At 46.5% G+C, this 21,642-nt stretch overlaps 1 pseudogene; it reads left to right on the forward strand.

Annotated features, from left to right (window-relative positions):
* The first annotated feature begins 18,191 nt into the window (after positions 1 to 18,191).
* On the forward strand, positions 18,192 to 19,448 carry LOC119823645 (annotated as a pseudogene).
* The last annotated feature ends 2,194 nt before the right edge of the window (positions 19,449 to 21,642 follow it).

A 21,642-nucleotide genomic window follows, 5' to 3' on the forward strand; every position in this document is an offset into this window, starting at 1 on the left:
CTCTCTCTCTCATTTGTTTTGTTTTGTTTTCGAGACAGGGTTTCTCTGTGAAAACAGTCCTGCCTGTTCTGGAACTCACTCTGTAGACTAGACTGGCCTTGATCTCACAAGATCTGCCTATCTCTGCCTTCTAAGTCCTGGGATTAAAGGTGTGAGCCACCACTGCCTGGACTCAGCCTGCTTTCTTACAGAATCCAGGACCGCTAGCCCAGTCATGCCACGCCATGACTGGATCTTACATTCTCTCAATTGAGGGTCCCTCCTTTCAGGTAACTCTAGTTATGTTAAGTTGACAAAACTTGCTAGCACTCTGTGACTGGCTCGTTTCAATATCCTCAGAGTCCTGAAGAAAATCTCTAATTTCCTTTCTTTCCTTTCTTCCTTCTTTTGCTTGTTTTTGAGACAGAGTCACTGTGCAACCCTGGCTGGTCTAAAACTCAGAGACCTAGCTGCCTCTTCCACCCATGGCTGGGGTTAATGGTATATGCCACCATACTTGCCCCCCCTTCTTTTTTTTTTTTTTTTTTTCGAGACAGGGTTTCTCTGTGGCTCTGGAGCCTGTCCTGGAACTAGCTCTTGTAGACCAGGCTGGTCTCGAACTCACAGAGATCCGCCTGCCTCTGCCTCCCGAGTGCTGGGATTAAAGGCGTGCGCCACCACCGCCCGGCTTTGTTTTTGTTTTTTAAAGACAGCTTTTCTCTATGTAGCCCTGGCTGTCCTGGTATTCTACATGCTGTAGATCAGGTTGGCCTCAAACCCAGAGATCCACTTGCCTATGGCTTCTAAGTGCTTGAATTAAAGTGTGCACCACCACCACCCAGCCCAGCTTTATTTTTTAATGTCAAATACAGGCTGAGGCTGGAGCTGAGCTTTCGAACACTGTGTAGCACGCAGTGAGCCCTGATTTCACTCTCCAGCACAAAAAGGCAGCACTTAGGGAGGCAGGAGATCAAGAGTTCAAGGTCACTGTGGTTTGCTTTTGGAATGTGAGGACCATTGATTAATGTGCACTGTGTGCATGAGCCACATTCTGCCTCTCCATCCATCCGCTGATAGACATTCCATCTCCACATTTGATCTGTCGTGACAAATGCAGTCATAAACACCAATAGGCAAACCTCCCTTTGGCACCTTCTTTCAGTTCTTTGGGGTACATACTCAGCAGTGGAATCGATGGGTCATATGGTCATTTTATCTATTTATTTATTTAGGTTTTTCAAGACAAGGTTCCTCTGTGTAGTTTTGGAGACTGTCCTGGAACTTGGTCTGTAGCCCAGGCTGGCCTCGAACTCACAGAAATCCATCTGCCGCTGCCTCCGAGTGCTGGGATAATTAAAGACATGTGCCATCACCATCCAACTGGTCATTTTATTTTAATTTTTTTTGAGACAGGGTCTCATGTAGCCCAGGCTGGCCTTGAATTCACTACATAGCTGAAGATGACCTTGAACTCCCATACCTTCTGCCTCCATCTCTGAAGTGCTGGGTTAGAGACTTGTGCCACCAAGCTTGCTTTTTGTGGTGCTGGAATCAAACCTAGGACTTTTTGTCTGCTAGGCAACCACTCTACTGCAGGAGACCACACATCCCTCATGGGACAGGGTTAGTGAATGGAGGCACGCCAACACTGTCTTCTATCAGGTGTGTTTCCGTGAGCAATATCTTCCTGGTGGCTGAGTCTGTACCTCATCTATCTGTTTGATTTGCCGTTCACACTTTCCTCCTCCTTCCCCTCCTCCCCTCCTCTTCGCCCTCCTCCCCCCCTTCCTTCTCCCCCTCCTCCTCCCCCCAAATACCGTCTCTCCCCCTTCGCCTCCTCCCTTCTTCTTCTTCTTCTTCTTCTTCTCTTCTTCTTCTTACTTATTCTTCTTCTTCTTCTTCTTCCTTCTTCTTCTTCTTCTTCTTCTTCTTCTTCTTCTTCTCCCCTTCCTCCTCCTCCTCCTCCATCACTACCTCCTCCTCCTCCTCCTCTCTCCTCCATCCTCCTCCTTCCTTCTTCTTCGGAAAGGGTCTCACTGTGCAGTGCGGCTGGTTTGAAACTCACTAGGTGGACCAGAATGGCTTCAAACTCACTGAGTTCTGTCTGCTTCTGCATCTGGAATGCTGGGCTTAAAGACTTGTGGTAACCAGGCCAGCTTGTTTTTTTCTTTTCCAAGACATTCTCTTAAGGGTGTAAAGTCCCTCTTAAGCACTGCCTTGGTTTCATTCCACAGTCTGATATATTGGTGCCCATGAAGGTCAAAGTCATCAGCTGGGGTTACAGGCAGTTGTGAGTATCCCAACATGGGTCCTGGGATCCAAGTTCAGGTTCTCTGCAAAAGCATTATGAGCTCTTAACTGCTGAGCCATCGCTCCCCTCCCTTTGTTAAATCAATGAGCTCTAAATGTGCAGAGTCCAGTAGAGTTTTGTCTTTAACATACAAGTGGCTCGTGGGAGCCGAGTGCTGGTCTGGGTAAAAGCGAGAATGTTCCAGGGGCTAGAGAGATGGCTCAATGGTTAGCATCATATGTCACTCTTGCAGAGAACCCAAGTTCAGTTCTAAACACCCCACCCATGTAGGGCAGCTCACAACTGCCTATAGCTATAGTTCAGGAAGACCCAACCTCCCTGTCTCCCATGGGCACCTGCATTCATATTCACATACAGACACATGCACACACATAATCATGAGTAATAAAAATAAATATTAAAGGAAAGAGCTGAGTGGTGGTGGCACACACCTTTAATTCCAGCACTCAGGAGGCAGAGACAGGTAGATCTTTGAGTTCAAGGCCAGCCTGGTCTACAGAGTGAGTTCCTGGACAGCCAGAGCTGCACAGAGAAACCCCATCTCAATATAAACAAAGAACATAGAAGACTGCTGTGCTGGCTGTGTAGCCCAGCATGCACTTACTGGACCCCAGTAGCTACTTGTCCCTAGGTACCAGAGTCCTCAGAGCTCCACCCTTATCATTCTCCCCAGAAGCACAGTGTAACTCGGTGCTGTTAGACCAAATACAGAAAGCGCTGTGAAATTCTTCCTGTATGGAGTGTAGCACTGTGGAGCTCTTGAGGCAAACCTAGCTGTTATCTCCCTAGGTAATGTCGGAGCTTGATACATGCTGGGCGTGAAGATTGGAGATGGATGGTAAACACAGGCATGCAAAGTGCAAAGACAAACTGGAGCCTACAGGCCTGAGCATCGGGCCTCAAGGCCACACAGAGACCCACGTGTAAGAATGTGATGTTGGAAAATCCCAGCACTCGAGAGGCAGAGGCAGGCAGATCTCTGCATCAAAGGCCAGTCTGGTCTACAGAGTGAATTCCCAGACAGGCTACAAGGAGAAACCCTGTCTTGGGGGGCAGAAGTGGAAGAATTCAGCTTCTGCTCAGGCCTCCTTGATCAGATACTGATAGACATCTCTTGGGGACATTCTCTGTGAATCAGAACTAGCACACTTTGGGAGAGGGACGTCTTACCTGGAAGGTGAGTTTGCATGGAAGAGGTGTCCACCCCACTTCCCGACCCCTTCCCTGTCTCTTTTCTGGGGGTCAGAGAGCCTGGCTACAGGCTCTTGCTGAGAACCTCCCTTCACCCTAAGAAACTTCAGAAAGAGGGTCCCTCCTCTCAGTGGGCTCTGAATCCCTCCAGAAACCATGCCAAGCTGTTTCTCTCTGGTGCTGTGGTCTGAACTTTCCTTGGAGCCCCCTGCACCATGCTGTTGCCTCTCTGTCTGTCAATAAGTCTTCTAATAAACTTCTCAGTCCCCAGTGATCTGTCACAGTGTCTATTGAACCACCAGCCCTATTCAAAACCTAATAGCATGCATTGTTTTTGCCTCTGATTTTACCGGTGTCAAGGGGCTAAGGATGCTTGCCTAGCTAAGGGTCAAAGATGCTCAAGGACCATTCAGGGAACATTCTAGCAGTGATAGGCCAGGCTGCTGCTTCATACCAACGACAGTCATCAGCGTGCTAGAGCATAGCTACTGCTGCTTGTTCTTCACCCCGCTCCAACAGGTTGGGATAATAGTTCTTGCTGCCCACCCTGAATGGAAACTACTGGTTAGGGTGTTCTGCCAGGCCAACTGGTCATACTGCAGAGCTAACACTAGGGGGCAGAAGAGCAGCCCCACTCACCCCAACTCCATTTGGATGGCAAGCTCACGGTATCATAGAAACCAATGGCATCCCAAAAGGCTTCCTCTGTGGTTATTTAGAGCCTTTTTACTTTCTCTTAGTAACATTTAAAAAATATGTTTATTTTATTTTGTGTATGTGGATTTTTTGTCTGCATGTACAGACATGTATACCAAATGTATGCTTGGTGCCATGGCTCCCCCTAGAATTGGAGTTAAAGTCATGTGGGTGCTGGAATTGAACCCAGGTCTTCAAAAGGAGCAGCCAGTGCTCTTAACCATTCAACCATCTCTCCAGCCCCCAAATCCTTTTAGTCAGTGTTTACATTTTCTTTCTTTTTTCTTCTTCCTTCCTTCCTTCCTTCCTTTCTTTCTTTCTTTCTTTCTTTCTTTCTTTCTTTCTTTCTTTCTTTCTATCTTTCTATCTTTCTCTCTCTCTCTGTTCCCTCTGTGTTGTAGGAGGCCACTTGTTTGATCCCGGCTGCCCAGATCAGAAATAATCACTCAGAAACTATATTAATTAAATCACTTTTGGTCTATTATCTCTAGCTTCTTATTGGCTACCTCTTACATCTTAATTTAACCCATTTTGATTAGCCTGTGTATCTCCTCGTCGCCACATGTTCCATCCAGCATCTGTCTCTTGTGGGACTACATGGCATCTCTGTGACTCCGCCTACTCTCTCTCCCTCTCTCTCTCTCTATATATATATCTTCCGGTCTGGCTATATTCTGTTAAGGCATTGGCTGAAAGTAGCTTCTTTATTAACCAATAAAAGCAACACATATACAGAAGGACTTCCCACACCACCTCTGTCTCCCAAGTACTGGGATTGAAGGCATGCACCACACACCGCCCCACTTCTGGTATATAGACCAGGAAATTCTCACGGATAGAACTCACATAAATCCACCTGCCTCTGTTTTCTGAGGACTGGAATTAAAGGCGTGTGCCACCATACCCAGCATACCGAGCTTGCAAAGTAGATTTCCATGTACTGTTTGTTTCTCTGTGTCACCCTGGCTGTCCTGGAACTCACTCTGTAGACCAGTCTGACCTCAAACTCACAGAGATCCACCTGACTCTGCCTTCCAAGTGCTGGGATTAAAGGTGTGTGCTGCCACTGCCTGACTCCCAATGCACTATTTTTAGGGACAGAGAGCAATCGTTTACAGAAGTCACACTACTTATTTACTTGTGTACGTATGTGAGTAACATGTATGTGGAGTGTAACATGCATGTGGGATGTAACACGCATGTGGAGGTCAGAGGGCTGCTTTCAGTTCTTCCCTTATGTGGATTCTGGATCCTCCATCCAGCTTGGTTTATCAGGCTTAGCAGCAGGTGCTTTTGTCTGTGGAGCCATTTTGCTGGATTTTTTTTGAGACAGAGTTTCATATAGCCCAGGCTGTCCTCAAATTCACTGTGGAGCAGAAGATGGCCTCAAACTCTTGATCCTCTGGCTTCCACCTCCCAAGTGCTGGTATGCTGGTACTTGGGCATGTGCCTTTACCTTTTTTTTTTTGTTTTTGTTTTTGTTTTTCGAGACAGGGTTTCTCTGCAACGTTTTTAGAGCCTGGCCTGGAACTAGCTCTTGTAGACCAGGCTGGCCTCGAACTCACAGAGATCCGCCTGCCTCTGCCTCCCGAGTGCTGGGATTAAAGGCGTGCGCCACCACCGCCTGGCCTTTACTCTTGACGATAGTAAATACTTCTCTAATACTCGGCATGTGTGGGCCAAACATTCTTCATAGTTAGCTCTAACCCCCTCACAGCCAGCACTGAAAGAGTCCTGCCAATTCTGGCCTGGAGCAGCCTTTCTTTGGGCCACCAGCAAGCTCCCAAATCATGAAACAGAGACTTCATATTAGTTATGACTGCTCGGCCTTATCTTATGCTTGTCCCACTAGCTCTTATAAATTAGTTAAACCTGTTTCTCTTCATCTACATTTTTGCCTCGAGGCTTTTTGCCTTTCTTTCCTTCTTTCTTTTTGTTTTGTTCATTGCTGTTTTTTTTAATATTTATTTATTATGTATACAATATTCTGTCTGTGTGTACAGCTGCAGACCAGAAGAGGGCACCAGACCCCATTACAGATGGTTGTGAGCCACCATGTGGTTGCTGGGAATTGAACTCAGGACCTTTGGAAGAGCAGGCAATGCTCTTAACCTCTGAGCCATCTCTCCAGCCCTGTTCATTGCTGTTTTGACAGAAGTCCTGGGCCTGGAGTTACTGACAGGTGTGAGCTGCCATGTGGGGCTGGGAATTGAACCTGGGTCCTCTGGAAGAACAATCCATTCTCTTACCCACTGAGCCATCTCTCCAGCCCTGGCTTTTTGCCTTTCTTTCCTTCTGTTTTTCTTGCTTTCCCTGCTTCTTCCGTGTCTGAATGGCTGGCGGCTGCCTAACTGGCTGGCCACCGCAGGTGTCTCCTTCCCTTCCTCTCTTCTATCTTCTCTCTCGCTCCTCAAGCCTAGATTTCTCCTTCTTATTCTCTCTGCCCACCAGCCCCACCCATCCCACTACTGCCTAGCTCTTCAGCTTTTTATTAGACCAATGAATGTATAGACGCTGGGTAGATGATTCCATAAGCTTCTGTGTAAGGTGGCACACACCTGTAATTCCAACTCAGGCTGAGGCAGGAGGACCTCAAATTCAAAGTCAGCCTGAGTTACATGTTTAGCTTTTTATTGGACCAATCAGGTGCCTCAGGCAGGCGAGGTAGAGCAAATGCAGCAGATCTTTACCTAGTTAAACAAACACAGCACAAACCCACGCAGCACATCTTTGTTTGCACATCTTTGTCTGTTTAAGCAAATGCAGCATAAACAGATGTAACGCATCTTTGCCTAGTTAAAGTGATTTCCGCAACACTCTGACTTATACCATAGAAGAGAATCACAGAGAGCTATGTGACTCACCAAATATCAGGGCCTACACCTCTCATCGCCTTATCCTACATGGTAATGCCTATTCATGTTTACACGGGTCCAGGGGTGCCGACTTGAACTAGTTCTCTGAACAGGTTCTATGTACGACATAGCAAGGCCATCCTTCCTCAGCTGCCACAGAGAAGGAGGTCCATTTCGTCTCCAGCCCACAGTCCCATGAATTTATAAAGTTAAGTTAGCCACATTCAGTTTATATGATACTGGAGATCAAATCTAGGGCCTCGTGAACGCTAGGCAAGTGTTCTACCAATTTAGCCACACCCCCAGCAATCTTGCAATGAGTTCAGGTCGTGAAGCAAATGACAGCTTAAGTAAGCAGATCTGGTTATTAGAAGCTGCCACTAAAACAAAACAAAACAAAAACCACTACACAGTAATATGTAATGGGAGAGGGGTTGTGGGCAGGAGGTAATTTTCATACACACAGGGACGTAGTACACGGGGAACCGAGAGTACATAAAACAGACAAACCAGACAATGGCTTTTGCTGTGGTGTTTTTGTTTGTTTGTTTGTTCTTTTTTGGTTTGTTTGTTTTTCAAGACGGGGGTTTCTCTGTGTAACAGCCCTCGCTGTCCTGGAACTAGCTCTTGTAGACCAGGCTGACCTCGAACGCACAGAGATCCACCTGCCTCTGCCTCTCAAGTGCTGGGATTAAAGGTGTACGCCACCAATGCCCGGCTTGCTGTAGTGCTTTAAGGCAGCTCAGGCTGACTTTGAATTTGAGGTCTTCCTGCCTCAGCCTCAAACTGAAATTACAGGTGTCTGTCACCTCGCACAAAAGCATATGTATCTACTTAACATCTATACATTTATCTATCATTTATATATTATCTATCATCCATTCATTCAGCTATACATCACCAATCACCATCTAGTTATCACCTATCTATAATAAACTATTTCTTGACCATCCATCGATCATCCACTTTATCTACCCATCATTAATTGAGCTACAAAGATTTCGGCTTTCAGGGTCATTCCGATGCTGACCACAGGCTTCCCCGCTGCTTCGCTTGTCCTGGCTATTCGCTTGTCCTCGCCATGTGGGAGTTCTGGGATGCATTCCTGGGAAACAACCTAGCTTGCTTGTTCACTCTGTACAATACGCATGGGATACGTGGGACCTTGTTTCTTCCGCCCATCCCACAGCTCCGAAGACTGGAAACACCTTCGAGATTGTAGGTTTGCTTGGTCCGCTCTACTCCGCCCAGGCCACCCCCTGATTTTCCGTTGGTTGCGCTGTTGGGTCAACTCCCTCTCTGAGATCAGTCTAGCTTAAGAAGCGGCCACTGCACCCTTCCTGCAGCTGCGCAGTCTCCAGCTGGGACGCCGGGGCGGGTCCTCCTGCCGCCCCTCCCCCGCTGCTTCTCCAGCTGCCGCCTGCAGGGGGCGCCCGGGCCCGGGGCACTGCATTCCCAGCCACCACCTTCACCGATCTGACAATTCTTGGACCCAGTTGTGCAGACTCAGACTTGGGGCGGCGCTATTCACCGCAGAGCTCTGAACAGCACCTGAATCTTGGCGTTTTAAACCACTTAGATCATTTGGCCAGCGATATCTCTAGTGTTAAAAGACTGCGATTGGATGGTTTTGCAAGCTACGAATCTATACCAAAACCGAGAATATTTTTAATATATAGTGCGTGATTGATAAGGAGCAAAGGAAAGGCTGGCTCGAGAAACGGGAGCATCTAGATCCCGCGCGGGAAAGATTGGAAGGGCCCCGGGCTCGGGATGCGAGATTACAGGTGCAGGCTGTCAGAGAGAGAGAGAGCGAGAGAGGAGAGAGAGAGTAGAGAGGAGAGAGGACGAGAGAGGACGAGGAGAGAGAGAGAGAGAGAGAGACGAAGAGAGGAGAGAGAGCGAGAGAGGATGAGAGCGAGAGAGAGAGAGAGAGGAGAGGAGAGGGAGAGAGAGAGAGAGATTGAGAGAGAGGAGAGAGAGAGAGAGAGAGAGAGAGAGAGAGAGAGGAAGAGAGAGGGAGAGGGAGAGGGAGAAGGAGAGGGAGAGAGGGGGAGAGGGGGAGAGGGGGAGAGGGAGAGAGGGAGGGAGGGAAGGAGGGAGGGAGGGAGGGAGGAAGGGAGAGAGCTTGGCATGCGGGTCCTGTTCTGGACTTGTGGCTTTTCTTTTGGGCCAGCAGAGGTTACGTCATGCTGTAAGAAACCGAGCACGCTTAGAATTTAGGGGTTGGACTCTAGGAAAACCCTTTCCTATTTATGCTAAGTATTCATTCCTGGGGCGGGGCGGGGAGTTCCATCCCGCGACTGCACTCAGGATGGATGCTGTCGGTGGGCTAGCAACACCTAGGGATGCTGATTGCTCTAGCTCTTAAAGCTTCTGCATGGAAGTGACGTCACCTAGCCTCACATCTAATTGGTCAAAGTAAGTCACACGACCAGAGTGAACCTTAAAGATGGAAAATCTGACTCCATCCTGTACTTAAAAGAGGGAGAGGAGGGAGGGGTTCCTACTAGCAATCCTGAGCCAGTGCCTCATTCTGCCTCCAGGTGCAGTCAAATTCTCTGAATGTCTGCCCTAATAAATAAGGCAAGGAAAAGGGAGGGAACTGGCTGCTGTGCGAGTCTAGATCACTATTACATCCTGAGCCTGGTAGAAGTTAGCATCAGGGTCCTAGCTCAGGAACAAAAAAATCATTTGCCAAGTGTCAGCTATCACCAGCCTCCCCCTAGCGGATGAAAATATTTAGCTAGGAATGGAGGGAAAGGGGGGGCGGGCCAGGTGGCACAGGCCTTTAATCTGGGCACTAGGGGATCTTTGTGAGTTCGAGGCCAACCCACCATAGTGACTGAGGTCAATCAGGGTTAAGTGAGACCCTGCCTCACAAAACAACAACGGAGGGAGGGAAACTAGAGAACAGAGCATCCACGGTCTAGAAATCCAGGAAGATTCCTCCCCCCCCCCCGATATTTGGTTGCTTTTACATCTGCCTCTACTTCTCCCCCACTCAGGCACTCAAATATATCTAAACATGTCATAGACCTGAAAAAGCAGAAAAAACAGAGTCTTACTATGTAGCTCTGCTTGGTCTTGAACTCACAGAGATCTACCCACCTTCTGCTCCTTTCCCCCTGTGCTGGGATTAAAGTTGTGAGCCACTATGCAAAAATAAAATCTTAAAGGCTACCACTTAGAAGAGATACCTTGTCTGGAAAGGAATGAGGGAGATTCTGGTTGACAGAGAACTGCTCTCAGGTTACCACCCGGTTTCGTTTTTTGAGTGCGCCAGGTTGCCCTGTGTTACCTTGTATCTCTGACTTACAGAAGTGGGAAACAGTGTTACCAGAGAGTTCTTTAAATGTAACAATGAAACCACAGCCTAAGGGTCAACGAGAAGGCTCAGCAGATAAAGGTGCTTGCGGTCAAGCCGGAGGGATCAGCAGCAGTCTCCCATACTCACAGGATTAGACTGATTTCCACCGGTCCCCTGACCTCTCTGTATGCCCAAGGGTGCATGACACATAGGGCAATGGCATAGAATAAAAAGGGCCAGGGGGGCTGGAGAGATGGCTCAGTGGTTAAGAGCATTGCATGTTCTTCCAAAGGTCCTGAGTTCAATTCCCAGCAACCACATGGTGGCTCACAACCATCTGTAATGAGGTCTGATGCCCTCTTCTGGCCTGCAGGCATACATGTAGACAGAATGTTGTATACTAAATAAATAAATATTTTTTAAAAAAAAGAATAAAAAGGGCCAATGAGAAAATGGCCCCACGAAGGTCCAGAAGGGGACTGCAAACATAATGAACAAACAGTCCTCCAGGGTGAGTATAAGATTGGAAATGCATGCTCTAACATAAGCAGGTACTTAAGTAATGATTTTACATATGCGGCCATGAATCAGCTTTGCAAGTTCAAGGAGGGCTCATTGGCCGTTTCATTAGCCGGACCAGCTATCCATTTTCCCCTAGGCGTGAATACATGACTAATAAAGCCTTGAGGCATGACAGTCTGAAGCCACAGAGACATTTTCTATTTAAGGGCTGGAGAGGTTAGCTGGTAAAGAGCTTGTCTTGCAAGTCTGAAGACCTGAGTTCGGATCCCCAGAGCCTGCATAAAATCCAGGGGTGAGAATTCCAGGGATTGGCAAAATGGGAGTTAGCACTGGAGAAGCATGGGGGCCAGCGGGCCTGTTCTTTGTGGTGAAGTTCCTGGCCCATGAGCTTGTCTCAGGACAAAGGTAGGAGGCTCTGGAGGACCAACACTCAAGTTTATCCTCTGCCTTCTACACACACAGACACAAAGACACGCATTAAAACAAACAAAACCCAACTTATTTCCCCAGAATAAGCATGAAAATGCCTTTTTCTTTGTTTTATATTTTTGTGTTTTGTTTGGTTTGGTTTTGGTTTTTTTGAGACAGAGTTTCTCTGTGTAACCCCGGCTATCTTGGACTTTGCTCAATAGACCAGGTTGGCCTTGAACTCACAGACATCCATCTGCCTCTGCCTCTCAAGTGCTGGGATTAAAGCATGCTCCATGAAGCAATGCCTGACCTGGATAATGCCTTTAAAAACAGTACTGGTTAGTCTCTCTGGGGATGTGACCCAGTTTGTAGCATCCATGCCTAGCATGCAGGAAGCAGGGCTTGGTCCCTAGCACTGAATTAAACTATGGTGTTGAGGAAGGCGTAGCAGCTGCTCAGCTCCCTTAACAGCCCCAGCTGGCAGCACCAGCTCCCACCAGTGTCCTGGACTCCTGCCAACACTCTGTAACACCAACTATGTGGGGGCCTGCACTTGATGTTGAGAAGGGTACCACCCCTGTAAGAGAGGATGCTGGCTAGGAGATGAACTCTCTGGCCTGCTCTAACGATGGCAAAGCAGTGGCTGTCCTGCGCTACCCTGAGGTTGCCCTGCATGGGGCTGAAGCTGGTGGGTTTCACACTAGCTCTTCTGGGTCACCATCTCAAACAGCTTCCACCCCTTCAACCTGCACCCATCCCTCACTTATTGGCCTTAATAGCCAGTATCGTGAGATGGCCACCAGGGGTGGGGGTGGGAAGGCAAACCCCTGCCAAACTGAGACATTGGGGCCCAGGGAGGAGGGAAAGGACCAGGCTCTCCTGCCTTCTCAGAGCCCTGCTATCATTGACTCTGATGAGAAGGTGCTGGTGTTTCCTGTGGTAGAATTGCAGCCTGTGGCTGGGACAGGGTGAGTCTGACCTCAGGACAGACTTTCCTTCCGACTGCTGAGGCCAAGTGTTCCCAAAGGAAACAAATGTGGTGACACACTTGTAAGCCTGGCACTGGGGAGGCAGAGGCAGGCGGAGATCTAAGTTTAAGGCTAGCCAGGTCTATAGAGTGAGCGTGAGTTCCAGGCCAGCCAGGGCTGTTCAGGAAAACCCTGTCTCAAAAAAAAAAAAAAAAAAAAAAGGCAGACGTGGTGGTGCTTTTAATCCCTGAACTTTGGAGGCTGAGGGAGGCAGATCTCTGTGAGTTTGGGGCCAGCATGGTCTACACAGTGAGTTCCAGGATAAACAGAGCTGTTACACAGAGAAATCCGAAACATGTTAATTTATCTTGTTCCTAAAGGTGCGCGGTGACAGAAGACAGAGCCCTCCCTCACTGTCCTCTCAGCAAATGCACACACAGTCATAGCCTCCCCAGGATGTTAGCCGATTAATCAGCTGCCAAGATAAGAAGGAAGACTGTGCTGGGAACCAGCCAGGACAGGGACAGAGTTCCGTGATCAGGTGGGGCTGCTGAACGCGGCTCTGGGTCATTGGGAGCGCACAGAATAGGAACCGGTTGGCGCGCACAGGAGCAAATGCGTGCAGCGTTTGAGCAAGCGGCCTACGTTGCTCATGCGCAGAGCAGCCCTTGGCACACAGAGGCTCCCGCATGAAGAATGTTGCCTGGCTTGCCATCTTGTTTTTCCTGCCAAAGTTATGATAGAGGTTTTTTTACTTATAGGTGATTTACTTTGTGAGTCACGGGCCAGAAATGGAGCTTTGGGATCTGAGCCAGCGTGAAAGCAGGCATGAGCAGGAAGAAGGGCTCTGCTCTAGGAACAAAGGCCTGTGTTCTTCCCGTGGCTTTATTTACAGAAAGGAGTTAATGGGCACCAGTGACATCTCTGGACCTTGATTCTGGTCAAAGGAAGCAAGCAGTCGTTTAAAAAAATTGGACAGTGTCTAAAGTTTAACGTGCTCTTCAGCAGGCGGTGTAGAAAAGCAGGTAGGGGCAGGACAGTGTGTGTTCAGTCAGGGGTGACAGGAACCCAGCTCCAAGGGGATCAGACGATAAACGGAACTAATGAGGGCCTCTGGGATGTCAGACTCTGGCTCCTGCAAGCCGCAGGTGCCTTGGCTCCGCCCTCCATGTGCTGGCCTCTTTTCAGACCAGCTTCTTGCAGTAGAAATCGGTTGCAGCAGCAGTGGGTGACAAAGCCCTCCCACACCATCCCAGACCAAGGAAAAGGAGCTGCACCCCAGAATTCCCAGGGGAAAAAACACGAGTTTGAGATTGATTGGACCAGTATAGGTCATGTGCCCACTTGTGACCCAATTACAGTGTTGCTGAGAGCGGCATTCATTAGTGTCCACAGATGTCCCAGGAAGGGAGGGAAGGAGGGAGGGAGGGAGAGAGGGAGGGAGGGAGGGAGGCCTATGGGTACAAAACAATTATTAATTTCTGAAATGATGTTTTAGGGGCTGGAAACATGATTGCTCAGTGGTTAAGAGCACATACTGCATTTGCAGAGGCCATGAGTTCGGTTCCCAGCACCCACAAGCAATCAGCTCACACGTTAAGCCCACCAGACAGGAGTAAAAGGCCACCAATCCAAATGACCAAATTGGAGCAAACTTTTCTATTGCGCACAGCAGAACAAAGCAGGCCTGGTGGCCATCTCCCCCTGGTGCAGGTTTTAGAGAGTGGCCTTGTAATAGGGAAGATAAGGTTTATCCAGCTCAGAAGTAGGGTTCCCAAATGGGGGTTTGGTAGACAAATAAGTGGGGTTACAGAAGCCGATCATAAGGATAACAAGTTGGTTGTAATGCTCTCCTGAGTGGAAGGTTGCGGCTCTGCTTCCTGGAACAGAATCATTTGTAGTTAGGGTTCTAGGTGGGGCATAGCTTAATCCTTGACAGTCAGAGATTTAGCCTAGGCGTGGGGCACACAGCTTTAATCATAGCACTTGGGAGGCAGATTGCTTTGAGACTGAGGCCAGCTTGGTCTACAGAGTGAGTTCCAGGAAAACCAGGACAACACAGAGAAGCCCTGTCTCAAAAAACAAAGAAACAAACAAACAGAAACCCAAAGACAAAAAACATAGATTTAATCATAAATAGGAACAAAGCTAGTTTAACTTTGCTAATAGAAGGCTTTCAAGCTCAAGATGAGCCAGGCTGGTTCATCAACAACCACCTGGAACTCCAATTCTAGTAGATCTGATGCCCCCTTCTGGCCTCTGTGGGCACTGCACTCATGTGGCAATAGTACCCCCCCCCCCCATAAACACTCAATTTTTTTTTTTAATGTGATGCTTTACTTTTTCCTCCTTTCCTTCTCTTTTTTTCTTTTGACAATCTCTTTGTGTAGTCCAGGCTGGACTACAGCTTATGATCCTCCTGCCTCAACTTCCCGAATGCTGGGATTATAGGTTTGTGTCATCATACTTTATCAGCTTCATCTTTTGTTTTGAGACGTGCAGGGTCTCACAAGGTACAGTTCTGGTGGACATGTAACTTTCTATGTAGACCAGGCTAGCCTCAAACTCACAAAGATCTGCTTTCCAAACACTGGGGTTAATGGTGTACACCATCTCATCTTTTAATTTAGAAACATTACTGGGCCAGGTGGTGGTGGTGGTGCACACCTTAAAGACCAGTACTTGGGAGGCAGAGGCAGGTGGCTCTCTGTGTGTTTGAGTCCAGGCTGGTCTATAAGTGAGTTCCAGGACAGCCAAGGTTACATAGAGAAACCCTCTCTCAATAAACAAAACAAACGAATGAATGAATGAATGGATAAGTGTGATTTAAAAAACAAAACAAAACTAGGAATGAATGATCTGTGTGTGAGTGAAGTGCCCGAGAAATGATTGATGGTGAGCTGTGCTGAGGGGAAGCTTCGAGGATCCCACAGCTAAGACGACCCTTGCAGATGCACACTCCTCCAAGATGCACACATTTAAGCCATCCCTACAGATTTCTATCTCCTCGTTCAACTGTCCTTCCTCTGTTCCCTGCACTGCTCAGCAAGCATCCAACTGTAAGCGCTCTCCAGATGTCAGCTGACGGTCATTTTGCCTGACCCCTGCACCAGTCAGATGTCCAGCACTCACAGGGGTTTCCTCACGGAGGCAGCTCCTCTGTCTGTCTACCCAACTCTGTGTCAACTTCTCTCTCCTCGAGTCTTTCAATCTATCTGCCCCTCAGTCACTTTTCATTGCTTGCAGAGGGATTCTGTTCCTGCCCCCGATTGTGCCCTCAACCTCAGGTCTCAGTGATCTTCTAGGTGTCCCTCTGTTGAGCATCTCCTCAAGAAGGAATCTGGTGCAGCTCGTGTGGGGTAGGTTGCCACTGCTGCTCCAATCAGCTCAGAAACATGCATTGCCCACCAGCGTGGGAGGCATGTGATTAAACCAAGGGATGCTGGCTCAGTAAATGCTTTTATTGGTACATGACCTTTGAAGGCATCCTCTGAGTGCACGCTGGCTGCACCTCTGATCCCAATCGAAGGCTGGGTGACTGCCAGGCTGATTCATCCATGGCCTGAAGGAAGCTGCTCTCTCTTGGCCTCCTAGCACTACACCTGAGCCATTTCTTGTTGTTGCCAGATCTGTCACATCTTTATTGGCTTCCCTAATGACTTCTGTTGTTGGAAGTCATCCATTATGTTTGTTGCCTGGAACCTAACCATGAATGGGGCTCGGAGACAGGGGAGAACCCTGGGCCCTGCTGGGGTTCAAGTCCACCCTCTTCCCCTCCCCCACCCTGGCCCTCTAGCTTCTGGCTCCATACCCCAATTAAAAATAGATCCTGACTGTGTGATCCTCTTTCTGACATTTTGACTTCTGACCAAGACGTTTGTCAGTCCGAGGTCCATCTTCCTCTGTCACAGAAGGCAAGTGCCCACTGAGATGTAAGGAGACAATGATGACTTTGTGACCTTAGAGATGAGAACGACTTGGGTTTGAGCCTCAGATGCACCAAACAGCAACAGGCTCTCACTCACTGGCTCATGTCCATGAGCTCCTCCCTCCCTCCCCTTCCCTTCTCTCCTCTTCTTCCCTCCTGCCTTCCTTCTTTCCTTTTTTCTTCCTCCCTCCCTCCTTCCCTCCCTGATGTCGGATTCCTCTCTGTATGCTGTGTGATTAATATTAATGAATAAAGAAATTGCTTTGGACCTATATCAGGGCAGAACAGAGGTAGGTAGAAAAAACAAAACTAGCCAATAAGAAGCTAGAGCTAATAGACCAAGCAGTAATTTAATTAATACAGTTTCTGTGTGATTATATTGGGTCTGGGAAGCCGAGAACAACAAGTGGCCTTCTACAACAAATTGGTGCTCCAACGTGTGCTAGCTAAATCCACATAAAACCTGAGAGGGCTTGGAAAGGAATTCTAGACACTAAAAAAACAAAGTTTAGCTACATTTTCAGCTGCTGGTGTGCAGCAGCTCCCTTAAGAGAGGTTTTTCCTGATTCAGTGGTAGCAGAAAAAAAAAGCTATGCAGTTTTGAAACAGCAGCTTTCTGGGGTGTGCTGCTAGCGCAAACTCTGGCTCTTTCAGGAGGCTGGGCATTTAAATGGGGTTTGTGGGCAGCATGCTGCAAGTTATTTGGTGGCAGCATGGGTCAACTTGTTAACAGAGTTGAGGTGGTGAGGACGGCTCCCACCAGGCAGTCTCAGAGGCAGTGAACGGACTCCCATGTTGGACTGGGCAGAGCAAGCAGGAAAGGCCGTGTTTGCCCTAGCAATGCTGCCACTTAGGTACTTAACAAGTGCTTAGCATTTTAAGAAGCCATCCTGGGCCGGGTGATGGTGGCACACACCTTTAATCCCAGCACTTGGGAGGCAGAGGAAGGCGGATCTTTGTGAGTTCGAGGCCAGCCTGGCCTATAAGAGCTAGTTCCAGGATAGGTTCCAAAGCTACAGAGAAACCCTGCCTCAAAACAAAAACAAAAACAAAAACAAACAAACAAAAAAGAAGATTACAGATAGGCAATAAGGACAGATTCAGGCATAAAGACCTCATAAAGACACAGTGTATTTAAAAAATGTGCATAGGCTTGAGAGAGAGAAGAAAAGGAGTAAAGAGACAGTAAATGTAATATAAAAGAGTACAGACAGAGGGCTGGAGAGATGGCTCAGAGGTTAAGAGCACTGCCTGCTCTTCCAAAGGTCCTGAGTTCAATTCCCAGCAACCACATGGTGACTCACAACCATCTGTAATGAGGCCTGGTGCCCTCTTTTGGCATGCAGGCATACATGCAGACAGAATATTGTATGCATAATAAATAAATAAATATTTAAAAAAAGAGTACAGACAGTCTAGATTAAAGGGGTAAAGATAATAAAATAAATATTAAACTTGTAGAAAAAGTAAAAGAGTAAGAAAAATAAGCCACATAAAGATGGAATATACACAGAGAGTCTGGGTTATGTATATTATTGTGTTTTCTTTGAATTTTTTGACTGTGCAAGAGCTAAGTACAGAGAGACATTTCATTATATGGGCTGCTAAGCTAAACCAGCATATATCTTGTCTTCGAAATTTGGGCTTTAGGATATGTTGCTTTGGAAAAGAGTTTCTTCTTTTATTTCCACAAAAGAAAAGAATCTGTGGATTAATTCCAGGCTAATGTGGCTTGGATGGACCAAGATCCCCCAAAAGGTTGCCGTGAACACCCTCAAAAATACTTTGCCCAACAAGAAGCAGAAAGCATTTTGGAGAGAACTACGCCCATATTCCCAAATATTGTTTTTAAATGTTTGTTTACATTTAAAGGGGGTAAGCTATAGAGATTATCATTGGTATGGCTCTTGGTTTATTGATACAAATTTAAGGTCAATTTTATTATATGTATATTTCTGCTCTTGATTAAGGTATTGTGTTTGTGAAGCTTATTTAAAAATATATAATTAAGGTCTCAAAAATGGAGGTAAAACCACCGCCTGGTCACCCCCAGCCTCACTCTGGTCATTGCCGCCACCATGGCAGGGGTAGGGATGGGGGGAGGGGGGCCATGATCCAAAGGAACCAGAACAGTTGAAGAAACTGCTTAATGGTGGTCTGAGCTTTGAAATCACAGATGATGGCTTAAGAGAACATTTTGAGAAATGGGGCACACTACAGACTGTGTGGTAATGAGAGATCCCCAAGCAAAACGTTCCAGGGGCTTTGGTTTTGTGACTCACTCTTGTGCTGAAGAGGTGGATACTGCACTGTGTGCTCAGCCACATAAAGTTGATGGGTGGGTGGGGGAACCAAAGAGAGCCATTTCCAGAGAGGATTCTGTAAAGCCTGGTGTCTGGTTAACAGTGAAGAAAAGCTTCGTTGGTGGTATTAAAGAGGATACAGAAGAGTATAGCCTGAGAGACTATTTTGAAAAGTATGGCAAGACTGAAGCCATAGAAGTTATGGAAGACAGGCAGAGTGGGAAAAAGAGAGGATCTGCTTTTGTAACTTTTGGTAATCATGACACAGTTGGTAAAATTGTTGTTCAGAAAACCACACTATTAATGGGCATAATTGTGAAGTGAAAAAGGCCCTTTCTAAACAAGAGATGCAGTCTGCTGGATCACAGAGAGGCCGTGGAGGTGGATCTGGCAATTTTATGGGTCGTGGAGGGAACTTTGGAGGTGGTGGAGGTAATTTTGGTCGTGGTGGAAACTTTGGTGGAAGAGGCGGCTATGGTGGTGGAGGTGGTGGCAGCAGAGGTGGTTATGGAGGTGGTGATGGTGGATGTAATGGATTTGGAGGGGATGGTGGCAGCTACGGTGGTGGTCCTGGCTACAGCAGTAGAGGAGGCTATGGTGGTGGTGGACCAGGCTGTGGAAACCAGGGTGGTGGATATGGTGGTGAGGGAGGAGGATATGACGGTTACAATGAAGGAGGAAATTTTGGTGGAGGTAACTATGGTGGTGGGAACTATAATGACTCTGGAAATTATAGTGGACAACAGCAATCAAATTATGGACCCATGAAAGGGGGCAGTTTTGGTGGAAGACACTCGGGCAGTCCCCATGGTGGTGGCTATGGATCAGGTGGTGGAAGTGGTGGATATGGTAGCAGAAGGTTTAAAAAAACAGCGGAAAGGGCTACAGTTTTTAGCAGGAGAGAGCGAGGAGTTGTCAGGAAAGCTGCGGGTTACGTTGAGACAGTCGTCCTAAATGCATTAGAGGAACTGTAAAAATCTGCCACAGAAGGAGCGATGATCCACAGTCAGAAAAGTTACTGCAGCTTAAACAGGAGGCCCCTCTTGTTCAGGACAGCCACAGCCACAGTCTGCAGAAGGTGCAGCTACTGATTAATGCAATGCAGTGCCAATTAGATGTGCATTCCTGAGGACTTGCATCTGTTGTAGCTTTGTCTTTTCCTTTTCATTACATCAGGTATATTGCCCTGTAAATTGTGGTAGTGGTACCAGGAATAAAAAATTAAGAAATTTTTAGCTTTTCAATATTTGTGTAGCTCAGTTTTTTTACATTTTAGTACAGAAACTTTAATGAAAATACGTGGTTTTGAAGGTGTTTCCTTGTGAGTTAACAAGTAAATAAGATCATTGTTAATTACTATTTTGTATGAATTTTGCTAAAGTTAACTGTAAAGAAACACCTACTCACTTACAATTTAAGGGAAATTGAATCTATTCTCCCCATTTCCAAAAGCATGATAAATGGGCGCTGACATGTGGAGAGAATAGATATTTGTATGTTTGCAATGTGTGTTTTAGATCATTAGGATTGGGCAATAAAAAATAGCATATTTGTGATTTAAGAGCATTAAGATTACTTTCAAATGAAAAAGATCTCAAAAGTTCCTATTTGGTTTTTGTGCATTTTCTTTCAAAATGTAATCATGATTTTAGTATGTTAGATTTATTGAGTCCTAGCCGTTCCTCATTTACCTTGATCACATTGAAAACTGCTGCCCATAGTTTGGGGTATAAAGTGTTTATACTGCCCTCTACTAAAGGTTGGTGAATGTACTTTATCTCCCAGTTTAACAGTTCTAATACAGGATCGCTAAGTCTGCCCTGTCTGAGCAAACTGGTGGATACCTGGTTTGTCCTGCTTTTCAAGTTTTGAACCCCAAAGCACACTGATCTAGTCCCTTTCCTTGGTTTACTTTCCCTCACACACAATTTTTCAGAACTGAGGAATAAAAATCACTTGTTTGAACCCTTAACTGGCTGGCATGCTTTCCTGTTTATACCCTATACATTTTGCTGGATGATGAAGCCAGGATAGTTAAGGTGTCATTGTCCAAAACAAAGCAGCAGAAAAAGTAGCAGTTGCTTAGTGTGAGCCACCTCACTTCCCAAAGATCTCGAGTTCAAATCTGGAGAGTCCTGAACGTTTAAATCCCCAAAGAGCACACGGCTATTCTTTGTATGTATTTCATCCTAAAACATGTTGGTGTTTGTTCAGGGACCCTGGTTGAGAAGAGTTCTAGATACTAAGGTCGTTTGAAAAAGGTCTACTGTTGGGCCAGCTAGTGCTTAACAACTTCATTCAAGCCCTGAGTTTGTGCTCTGCTGCTGCTTTCTTTGGCAGTTGAACGCGGAATTCAGATTTTTACTTGGTTTTTGAAGTATAAGCAAAACAAGCAATTAAAAGGGGAATGGGGAGGGCTAGTGTTCAAATATGCTCTCTCGTGCTCTAATTCTGTGCCCCTGTGCATTATTAATATCTGGGTGCATGCAATGCTAGCACGGAGCTTTGGTCTTCACAAATACTGCAATTTTTCCAGAAAACACTCACAAACCAATAAATGTAGCAGACAACATTCCAATTGTTAATGGGCATATGTGAATAAGCAGTGGAGAAAATAGGCTCATGCTAGAAAATGGTTACATCTTTCATAATAAAGTATGGTTTTATATATATATATATGTCAATTTTCATAATTTAAAACTGGGTATCTGGTCAAAATGCTTAGGAAATATTAAAACTGAGCTAAATTGTATCAAGTCCTTTTATTCATATAATGAAGATTGAAAGGATTGGGGAGGTTAACATTTCCTGGCTTTGTTTGTGAAATTGTTGGACGCAACAAATTTGTTGACAGTATCCTTTAATGTCATGAGGTCGATTGCATTGTTAAACAACTTTTTATATTCTGGAACAAGTATAATAGTGAAACATTTTAAGTAAGTTGATGTTTACAACCTGTAATCAGGTAAAATCTGTGTGTGACCCATTTATAAATTGTACAGGGTTAGCTTTTGTGAACAGTACGGAAAAGTAAGCCACGAGAGCGACTTAACCAGCTTTAAAGGACCCAAGTTGTGCTTTTTAAGCACTGGATCAAGGGAAACCCACTAAGACAGGACTTCAGCAGCCTTTGAGTTTGGACAAGTCAGCATAAACAAAGAATGAGAA

The sequence above is a fragment of the Arvicola amphibius genome, chromosome 9 (assembly GCF_903992535.2).
Source record: "Arvicola amphibius chromosome 9, mArvAmp1.2, whole genome shotgun sequence".
In the NCBI taxonomy this organism is placed as follows: domain Eukaryota; kingdom Metazoa; phylum Chordata; class Mammalia; order Rodentia; family Cricetidae; genus Arvicola; species Arvicola amphibius.